Source organism: Lygodium microphyllum, chromosome 10, assembly GCF_053477565.2.
Source record: "Lygodium microphyllum isolate KBCC chromosome 10, Lygodium_microphyllum_v1.1.10, whole genome shotgun sequence".
NCBI lineage: Eukaryota > Viridiplantae > Streptophyta > Polypodiopsida > Schizaeales > Lygodiaceae > Lygodium > Lygodium microphyllum.
In genome coordinates this window covers 163,093,638-163,105,003 of record NC_141144.1, presented here as the reverse complement: position 1 = coordinate 163,105,003, position 11,366 = coordinate 163,093,638, and the positions used below count along the sequence as shown (strand labels likewise).

The 11,366-nt window shown below is 41.6% G+C and overlaps 1 pseudogene; it reads left to right on the top strand.

Moving 5' to 3' along the window:
* The first annotated feature begins 896 nt into the window (after positions 1-896).
* On the top strand, positions 897-5,696 carry LOC148030731 (pentatricopeptide repeat-containing protein At1g11290, chloroplastic pseudogene; annotated as a pseudogene).
* Positions 5,697-11,366: the final 5,670 nt, after the last annotated feature.

Here is an 11,366-nt window from a genome sequence, read left to right as displayed (position 1 = left end):
CAAGAGTATAGGCAATAAGTAGGATTAGCTTGCTATGCTTCATGTGCATAGTAATAAGCATTCAAAGCAATTGTCTTATTTTCTAGAATAGGGTAGTGCCATTCTAGTTGCTTGGGAATGCTTCTCTGGGTTGTTGTTCAATGCAACGACTACTCCTTTGCTTGCTTGTAAGTTTGCAGCTTTTTAAGAGGGCTTCCATATCTTGCTGGTCATTGTTGGGTCATCCTTTCTCGTGTCTTAATGAGTAAATGTACTATTCTTAAGGGGAGCGGTCTCTTGAATATAGAATCCTCATACACTTTAAAATCAAATATCACCATGACACTTTGTTCTTGTCTCTCACTATACATGTGCACATGTTCCTCTTGGCTCTTCGCTTGCTCTTCTGTCACTTGTATGTTTAAAGGGGCATCCACCACTTTTCTGTGGCTAGGCTCTCCATATCTTCAATATCCTCTCATTGGTTTCCCACAACTCCATCCCCATGAAATAGACACACATGACAAGTGAAGGAGAGAGAAACTTTTATTGGTTTGAGAGAAATGATTGCGACATAGTGTTGATTGCCGCATCACATTAACTTGCTTTAGTTTAGGAAGTTCCCTCAATTTTGAGTGTAGTTTGTAAATTACACAAAGTACCCATTTTTCTGGGGTCAAAGTCAAGAAGCACAAGACGCATGTAGGTAATCAATAAATTTGGTGACTTGTGCAAGTTAGTTGGCCTATGTGTGTCATGGCCCTAAGAAGACAAAGATCTCTAAAATTAAGAGGAAATATAATAATTGGGATCTTAATAAGTGCTTATGTGTGTGGGGGAATCAATCACATATTACCATGTAAATACTTATAAACCAGTCTATATTAGCGTTAAGAGCTTGGGCTAACAAAAACGACATTATGTCTTAGTAACGTGCAAGAGGCTCTATGGTTCTAGACTGAATGAGGTGGCTAGGAGTACGGTACTAGCTGGATCCTCATCATAGCCTGCCCGCCTGTATTTTATGCACATGTAGTTTTGGCAATCTTGCCTTTCCGCAGGGCTTCCAATGAACAGGCCTGTACGTGCCCCAAGGCCGGTGAGAGGAGTAGCATCAACCGCCACAGCAGCAGAAATCATACCCAGTGCTTGCGATTTTCTCGAGCCGCAGCAGCAGCATTCAGAGCTTCAGGATGTGCAGAACAAGATCACTTCTCTCTCTGCAGAAGGCCGGTTGCAGGAGGCCTTCCTGTGTATGAATTGGACGGCCGACCAGCGAGAGGAGTGGAATCACGCTAAGATACTTGGTTGCCTTCTGAAGGGGTGCACTAAGTGCAATGCTTTTCAAGAAGGAAAGCAAGTCCATGCTCTTATAATTGAGAATGCGCATGACTCGAGTATTTACCTGGGAAACATTCTTGTGGACATGTATGCCAAGTCTGGAAGCTTGGTTGATGCATCCATGGTTTTCGAGAGGATGCCAGCCCGCAATACGTATTCATGGACGCTGTTAATTGCTGCGTATTCCAACGCTGGCCTTGATGAGCAGGCAATTGAGTGTTTCCAGAAAATGGTATGTGCTGAAGGGCCAGTTGATAAATTTATCTGCACCTTTGTGTTGAGGTCATGCACCAGTCTTACAGCCTTTGAATGTGGCAAGCAAGTTCATTTCATGATTCTTTCGAGTGGATTGGAAGTGGACATTTTTGTTGAAAGTGCCCTAGTTGACATGTATGCCAAGTGCAGCAGCCTGTCAGATGCACGTCAAGTATTCGACAACATGAAGGAAAGGGATGTTGTCTCATGGACTACAATAGTGTCTGCATATGCCCAACAAGGACTACATGAATTAGCACTCCATTTATTTAACCAGATGCAACATGAAGGTGAAAAAGCAAATAAGGTAACCTACCTTGCCACCCTCAAGGCCTGTGCCAGGCCACTGGCCTTGGAAGAAGGTAAGAGGATGCATGTTCTGATTTTGGAGAATGGTGTCCAAAATCATGTCCGTGTAGGTAATGCTCTGATAGATATGTATATAAAATGTGGTGGTCTCAAAGATGCAGGTCAAGTATTTGATGATTTTAGTGGCAGAGATGTAGTCTCATGGAATACCATTATTGCAGGATTTTCTGAAGAAGGCCTAGGCAAGCAGGCCCTCATGTTGTTCTTTGAAATGCAGGAAGAGGGTATTACCCCAGATTGTGTAACTTTCTTTGGTGTCCTTAAAGGATGTGCCATTTTAGAGTCCATGGAACTAGGAAGTGTACTTCATGCACATGTTATTGAAAGTGCCCTTGAATCAGACAACTTTGTACAAAGCTCTCTCGTAGACATGTATGCAAAATGTGGGAGTGTGAAGGATGCACAGAAAGTCTTTGACAGAATGGACAAACCAGATGTGGTCTCATGGACAGCATTAATTGCTGCATATGCCAATGAAGGTGATGGCAAGGTGGCATTACGTCTCTTTGAAGAGATGAAATTGAAAGATCTGAAGCCTGATGTTGTTACCTTTGCCAATGCTCTCAAGGCAGCTGGCAACCTTGGAGCTTTGAAACATGGCAAAGGTATTCACGCAGAGTTGAAGTGCAGTGGATTTCTGTTTGACCTACTTGTTGATAATGCTCTTGTTCATATGTATGCGAAATGTGGTAGCTTGACAGATGCATTGGAAGTGTTTGATGGCATGCGAGTCCGAGATGTGGTCTCGTGGAACACAATCATCTCCGCATTCGCTCAGCAGGGCCTTGGCAAGCAAGCCCTTAAACTATTTGAACGAATGAAGGAAGATGGTATGCAGCCCAATGCAGCTACATTTAGCTGTGCGCTTTTAGCCTGCAGTCATGCAGGGCTTGTTGATGAAGGTCATCGGCTCTTTGATGCCATGAGCAAAAGTTATGGTCTTTCTCCAACCATGGACCATTATGCATGCATGGTTGATCTCTTATGCCGTGTAGGTTGTGTAGATGAGGCAGAAAAGTTTGTTCTTAAAATGGAAATCAAACCTAATTTAGCTGTCTGGATATCATTGCTTGGTGGCTGCAGCAACCATGGAGGTCTTGAAGTTGGGAAACGTGCATTTGAACAGGCTCAGAAATTGGGTCTGAAAACTGCTGAACCGTATGTGTCACTCTCAAATATTCTCCTTAAGGCTGGCAGATTGGCGGATGTAGCACACTTGAAAAGGGAAATGGATGAAGCAGGTGTAGTAAAAGAGGTGGGCTACAGCTGGGTAGAGGTTTCTGATCAGGTTCATACATTTACAGGAGCAGATACTTGTCATCCACACAGTGACGAGATTCTGGCTGAGCTGAAACGTTTGTCAGATTTGCTGGATGAAGAAGGGCATTCCCCAGGGTTGAACTTGCCGCTGGATGATACAGGTAAGGGTGAAAGAGAGTATGGGCTATGTGAGCACAGTGAGAGGCTTGCTGTTGCTTTTGGGCTTCTTGCTCTGCCTCCTGGAACAGAAGTTCGCATTATGAAGAATCATCGACTTTGTAATGACTGCCATGCTGCTATAAAGGCCATCTCAAAAATAGCAGGCCGAGAAATCTTTGCCAGGGATGCAAGCTGCTTTCATCACTTCAAAAGTGGCCTGTGTTCATGCAAGGATTATTGATGAGTCAGCATATCCAAGCAGCTTGGTTTTGGATCCTAATTTTCCTCAGGAGGAATGTTGGCAAACATTCTCAAAACTTGGGAGGCAGCAGCTGCCAATTTTGGACACTTATACTGGTATTGTGCTGATTCTGTAAATGGGAGAAAATTTGACATGGCATCACTTTTATCAGCTTTGACTGGGGCGTGGGAGAAATCTGAAAAGAGGCTGGAAATAAGTTATTTAGACCCAACAAATTAGACAGGAAGAACCATGTTGTGCAGGGAAAAAAAAGGTGTTTGGAGGATAAAGCTGGACTGTATGCTACCTTGTGCATAGCCAATTTGTGGAACAGAGATTTGGTGTGCACATTGCACAGGTCCTGTACCAGCAATGGTCCAGATCAGAGACTTAGATGTCTATAGAATATAGACTCAAACATAGGAATGTAAAAATGGGTTATTTGGGCAAAGGATACTAGAGAGTTGAAAACATATAACATGGAGATGTGAGAACAAGGGTGGCATTGATCAAAAAGTGCAATGGCAGGATGCTCACATGCTGCAGTAGGTGGAGTAATCCTACTAATTTTCCATCTTCTAAGCTGCAACATCATGGTGACTGCTCTTTGCAACAGCGCGAGGGGGAACATTGCATTGTGACGTGTTCCTCGGTCATTTACTCCCTGCAGATGCCATCAATAGGAAACGGCATCTACAAATACATTTCCACTATGTTAAAAGGCTGGAAAAGTATCAAGCCTACTCCACAAGTACACTCATCTGCTCTAGTTAGTGTTACAAAGCATATCACTTCATTACTTGCCATTGAATAAGAAATGACCATCAACAACTACATTTTTACTTGTCCACATGGAAAAATGCATCACATCCAAAGATGGGGAAGTGAGACATGGAAGGCTTTTTCCCAAAGAAAGCCTTGTAGAGAGTCATGTGATGTAACATAGAAGTTGGGGAATGATTGTGGATGTGAACCAAACTAGCCACATCCTCTAGCCACAGCCTCACCCTAAAGGGAATGAGGAAAACCTCGGTGCTCTAGGCCATCTCTAGCATGGTCTGATTTGCACACTCCACCGCATCATTCTCTGAAGGTGTGTTCAAATGGGTATACTCCACCTGAATGCCACAATCCTTGCAAAACTGGGAAAGGAGATTAGAAGCAAACTCTCCACCATGATTTGCTTGTATGCCACAAAAGTGGGAAGTAGTTTGTGTCTCCACAAATAGCTTCCGCTTACAAAAACGGGAGTACACCTTGCTCTTGTACTCCAAAAAATAAGGCCATACATAATGATTGAAGTCTTCTACAATTAGCATCAAATACTTGGCCTTCCTAAGGGAGGTTGTGCCCATAGGGTTGCAAAGGTTAGTGTGAACTAACTAAAGTGGGGTAGAAGCCCTCCTAATGGTAGCTTGGGGATGTGGCTACCTATGTTGCTTGCCTCTCAAACAACTAGGGCACAAAGTGTAAATAGGAGGGAAGTTAGGAAGTCCCTCCGTCAAAATTGAGATGACCATAATGAGCATGCCAAAGCAGTTCAAGCTCATGGGAAGACCTCGTGGCAGCTAAGGCTATGAGAGTGTAAAGCCCACTCTCTAGGGATCTTGTCCAAAGAATGGCACCTGTAGAAGCATCCTCTACTATCACCGCATCCTATGTAAAGATCACGGGGATACCAAGCTCTGTAAGAGCATAAATAGACAAGAGGTTAAAACCTAAATCTGGTTCATAGAGAACTTTGGCTGAAGAAGATTGCTTGTTTGGCAACAAAGGAATAGTCCCTACTCTTCGAACAAAAACAATAGAGTTGTCACCAATGGTACCTTCCACCTTTGAGATGAATGTGATTACTACTACTTCTTTGTTGTCTACTTCCACCCCTTTAGCCTCCGCTTTGGAGTCTTCCAGGGCTGATTTAGTTGGTTAGAGGGGGAGCCTTCTTCAAAGGAGGAGGATTTGCCTTCCCTTGGTGAGGGGGAGGCCCTATCCTAGACAGGTGCATTATAGGTACTGGAGGCTACTAAGCCTTCCTTATAGTAGGATGTGCCTATTCGAGTCCCTGGTTGGTACCGACTACTCGTGTAGGATTCACGTTTTTTTCACATTCCTGCTTTTCCTATTTTCCACACAACAACTTTGCTTACATGCCCAATGGAATAGTTCACTTTGTGTGAATTATGATATTATGTCATAGATTCTTTATGCCAGTGAACCTACTATAGTTGAAGAGCCATGTAGGAGGAGCTCACTTCTATCGAGCATAATTAGACATGGGACTTGGTTTTGCATCCCCTGAAGTAGAAGGTGATCGATGTGAAGTGGATCTATAAGACCAAATACCTTGCAGATGGTTCCTTGGACAAGCACAAAGCTAGGATTGTTGCCAAGGGTTTTGCTTAGAGGGTAAGTTCGGACTATTTTAAAACTTTTGCACCTATAACTAGGATGTCTACTATTTGGCTTATTTTGGATATTGCAGCTCACCATCGTTGGCTTGTTTATCAAATGGATGTGAATTTTACCTTCTTGAATGGTGTCCTTGAGGAGGAGATTCATGTTTTAGAACCTCCCAGTTTTCTTGTGCAAGGGAAGGAGGACTATATCTGTAGATTGTGAAAGGCCTTGTATGGCCTAAAGCACGCTCCTCGTGCTTGGTACCAAAGGATTGATCAATTCTTTCTATAGAGCGGTTTCATCAATTAGCTCATGACCCCAACCTATACTTCAAGGTTAAGGGTGACGTGTGTGTTTTGCTCATATTGTATATGGATAATTTTATTATTATAGGAAACTCTACTCAGGAGGTTGATTATGCTCGAGAGATTTTGTGATAGGAGTTTGACATGGTGGATCTTGGGATCCTACATTTCTTCCTTGGTTTGGAGATCTATCAAATGGCACGTGGCCTTTTTATTTCATAGCATAGGTACATCTCCAAGCTTCTCTCTCTAGTTGGAGCGATTCTGATTGGGTAGGTGATGTGGATTTGCAATGGTCCACTACAGGTTATGCCTTCTTCCTATTGTGGCCCTTTCTTCTAGAGATAGAGTATCGTGCATTATGTTCTACAACTATGGAGGCAGTTTAGCTTCTTTGCATGTTGGCAGAGATTGGTTTTCCTTAGCTTGAACCCATAAAGCTGTGTGTGGACAATCAAAGTGCTCTAGCTCTGGCAAAGAACCCTGTGTTTCATGCTCATATGAAGCACATTAAGGTTCAATACCACTATGTTTGAGAGCAGATCCTAGATTCCGAGTTAGTGGTGGCCTACTACCCCACAAAGGACAATGACTTAGAATGCATAATCAATCAATCAATCCTTTCTAAAGCATGAAACAAATGTTGCAATACAACTCATGTATAGGAATCCATTTAGGTCATATGCTCTCTACCATAGGGTTCCATTTAATCAAATCAAAATTTCATAAACTTAAAATAGGCCTTAGTTTACTTCTTTGGAAGAAAGTTGATCTTGGGTTGTTGTAATACCTTTAGTTTAACCTAGCTGCTTCTTAGAACTTTAATCATTTCTAAATTCAAATTCATATCTCATTGAGGCCTTAGGTCCTCAACCTTGGCCCCTACTTTTGATTATGAGAATATATCATAATGGTTTGTTCCAAGGTCATGGGATACTTGCCTTTGTGAGAGGGGATCTTGGAAGGGAGATCCTATAAGTGTTTAGATTTTAAGGCCCTATTAAACTATTCCATCTTAAGCATTGTAATAAGGATACTACCTTACTAGCCAAAGAGATGATAATTCTTGGCTAAGTTATCAGTACGTTATGTCAATGCTTTTGAATAATAGGATCTCATCGAGTATGTATTGTTGAGGCTATTTTAGCCTTATTAGACCTAAATTTCCTTTAGGCTTAAAATGATTGCATCTAATGCACTATCCATCCTATTAACTTCCTTTTGAGAAAACTTTGAGTATTAAATTTGATGTTCTTTTGATTATATCGTACTACTATATTATTTTCACTATAGGTTCGGAAAGCCTCACGAACCTCTAGAAGGCTTCCCAAACCTACCCCCTTTTCCAAACCTCCCTTTTTCAATCAAAACCCCTTCCCTTTCCCTCTTTCTCACATATAATCTCTCACTTTCTCTTTCCCCTCCCTTTTTTCATTAAAGCCTCTCCCTCCCCCCCCTTTTTAAATTAAAACCCCCTCCCCTCTCTCTTTCTTTTTCCCCATCCCTTTTTAATTCAATTCCTCCCCCCTCTCTCTCATGTGTAGGGCATCGATTCTCCCTCCCTCCCTCTCTCTCTCTCTCTCTCTCTCTCTCTCTCTCTCTCTCTCTCTGTCTTAGATTAAACTTTCTAATTTAAACTTTACTTTTAATTGAACATTTTATTTTTTTAAATTTAAAGTTTTTCAAACATAGTTTTTCACATACTTTGAGAGGGAGATAGAAGAATAGAGAGAGAAGAAGAAGAAGAAGAAGGATAAAAAGAAGAAGATAGAAAGAGAGAGAGAGAGAAGAAGAAGAAGGATACAAAGAAGAAGATGGAGAGAGAAGGGGGAAAGAGGAAAGAGAATAGTCTTTTTTAAATTAAACATTTTTCTTTCCCCCCTCTCTCTCATGTGTAGGGCCTAGGTTTTTTTTTTCTCTCTCTCTCTCTCTCTCCCTCAGTTAGATTAAACTTTTTAGTTTAAACTTTATTTTTAATTAAAATCAGGATATATATATATATATATATATATATATATATATATATATGTATGTATGTATGTATGTATGTATGCATATATATATATAAAGGGAAAGAAAGAAAGAAGAGAAGAGAGGAGAAACAGAGAGAAATAGAATTATAGAGAGAGAAAATATAAAATTTAAGAGAGGAAAAGAAAAAAGGAAAAGAGAGGATAGAGGGGGGAGAAGAAAAGGGGGGAGAGACAGAGAAAAAAATGAGAGAGAAAATAAGAAAAAGAAGAGAGAGAATTTGAATACAGAGAGAGAATTATAGAGAGAAAATATAAAATTTAAAAGAAAGAGAAAAGAAAAAAATTTAAAGAGAGAAGAAGAAAAAAAGAACAAAGAGAAGAGAGAAAGAAAAGAGAGGAGAGGGAGGGAGAGAGAGAGAAATAAAGAAAGAAGAAGAATAAGAAGAAAGAGGAAAAGAGGAAGAGAGATGGGAAAAAAAGAGAAAATTATTTTTTAAATTTAAATACTTTTTGAGAGAGAGAGGAAGAGGGAAAGTGAGTGAGAGAGAAAATATAAAATTTAAAAGAGAGGGAGAGAAGAAAAAAAGGAAAATTAAGAGAAAGGGAAGGAGAATAAAAGGGGGCTCTGAGAGAGAGAGAGAGAGAGAGAGAGAGAGAGAGAGAGAGAGAGAGAGAGAGAGAGAGAGAGAGAGAGGAGGAGGAGGAGAAGAGAGAGAATATAAACATAAAGAGAGAATTATATATAGGAAAAATATAAAATTTATATACTTTAAGAGAGACTGAGTGGGGGGGAAGAAAGTGAAAGAAGAAGAGAGAGAGAGAGAGAGAGAGAGAGAGAGAGAGAGAGAGAGAGTTACATTAACATCTTCTAAAGACCAAAATTGGCCTATGAGAGAGAGAGAGAGAGAGAGAGAGAGAGAGAGAGAGAGAGAGAGAGAGAGAGAGAGAGAGAGAGAGAGAGAGAGAGAGAGAGAGAGAGAGAGAGAGAGAGAGAAAGAGAGAGGAGAAGAGAGAGAATATAAACATAAAGAGAGAATTATATATAGGAAAAATATAAAATTTATATACTTTAAGAGAGACTGAGTGGGGGGGAAGAAAGTGAAAGAAGAAGAAGAAGAGAGAGAGAGAGAGAGAGAGAGAGAGAGAGAGAGAGAGAGAGAGAGAGAGAGCGCAGAGAGAAGAAAATGAGAGAGACAGAAAATACAAAATTAAAAAGAGAATGAAGAGAGATAGAAAAAGAAGAAAAAAAGAAAAAACGAGGAGAGGGAGAGAGAAGGAAAAGAGAGGAGAGAGAGGGGAGAATAAAAGGAGAGAGAGGGCGAGAGAGAACTAGGAGAGGAGAAAAATAAACTAAAATAGAAGATAGAGAGAGAGAGAGAGAGAGAGAGAGAGAGAGAGAATTAAAAAATTAAAAATAAAGAGGAAAAAGAGGAGAGAGAAAGATGAGAAATAGATTGTTGAGTGAAGTTGCCGTGCAATAGCACGGCAACTTCGTTCGTCACTTCGTGGCATCTTCGAGCGGCCTACTAGCGTTCCGTGCGCACAAAGCGTGCGTGGAATGCTAGTCTTTAAACAATTGCACCATCATTGTAAGTAAAGATTTAACCAATTTAAATAGTATACTACATATAGGCTTAGTCCCACCATGGGAGGGGATGCTCCCTACGGAAGTTCTCTCCTAGAAAACTATTTTATTGTCTATCTACTTAAGTCTAGAGATATCCCTATCTTATTATCGATCAATACTTCAACTATCATTATATAGAGAATGTTATTCCTAGATACAAGATTGGCACCTAGGACTGAGTCAGTATGGTGAAAACCTCATGCATTTGTACGATCTCTTGCTTAGCTCCAATGCTCCTTCATTTTGGGGTCATCACAAACTCTTCTAATATGTTCCTTATTTTATTCATTCTTCAATTCTTGTAATGCTCTTGCACTTGAACAACCTTTAGGGGAGCTTTGACAAGTCCAAGAGGAGTATCTAGGTAAAAGGAGGCTTTATGGATGGCTATGGAAAGAATATAGATCTACTGTGGGAGCTTTTGCTCAACTGCCAAGACCCACGGACCGCTTATTGCTTCAAGCGTTCCAAGCGAGCTCTAATGGCTATCTCTCACCTAGCCGATGTGCTGTCGATCTTACGAGTGTAGTGAGCTTACCTTAGTACCAATATGAGTTGCCTCCTCTCTTCCACACACTGGTAGCTCCACGATCCTAGATGCTAGCTCAAGCATCCTCAAGCCTCCTCCACCTCCAAGCTCCATCCTCCATAGCCGCGTGCACAAGAAGAGGGAAGGGAAGAGAAGAAGAAGAAGAGGAGATGGTGAAGAGCTTCACCCTCTTGATCCCTCACTCTCACACACACTCACTCCTTCACACTCTCACACTTCCTCTCTCAAGAGCACACACAACTAAGAAGGTGAGAAGGAGAGAAGAAGAAGAAGACTCCTTTTGCCACACACCAAAAGAATGATCTCTTATTCACTTTTTGAACTTTATATATACAAACCCTAAAATCCCATGGGCACCCATCCCTTTTTTACATGACCGGCCATTGTAGCAAGGTCCTTTTTCCATTTTCCTCTTTTAACCCCGTACCTCTAGCCTACACCTGTCTAACATTTTACAATGGGCACATGAGGGAGCCTGGCGCTCTTTTACAAGGATTTTTCGAGTTTTTTGAGGCACCTTTTCTTTTAAGGTTGCGCTTTTTGCCCCGGTTCATCTTTAGAGGCTGCTTGCATGACTTTGCTCTTTCTTCATCTTTCTTTGCTTTATCTCCATCTTTCGCCATCTTGACTTGGGGATAACATTACCCCCCTCCTAGACGGGTGCCAGTCCCATGGCACTTTTGGCGTGGGTGTAAGGGTGAGGGCCACATGTAGACTCACGTGCTTGTGGAAGCTCAAGAACGAGGTTCGTCGGAGCAGCTCAGTGGGGTGCATGGGTGGACGAGAGCCTCCGAAGTTGGTGGTTGGGCGTTTGTGGTGTACCTGAAGAAGAAGGTGCGGTGCTCTACCTAGGGGGGTGCTGTCCTTAGCGTGTTGGTGTGATGTGCTCATGCTAGTGAAATGGGGAAGT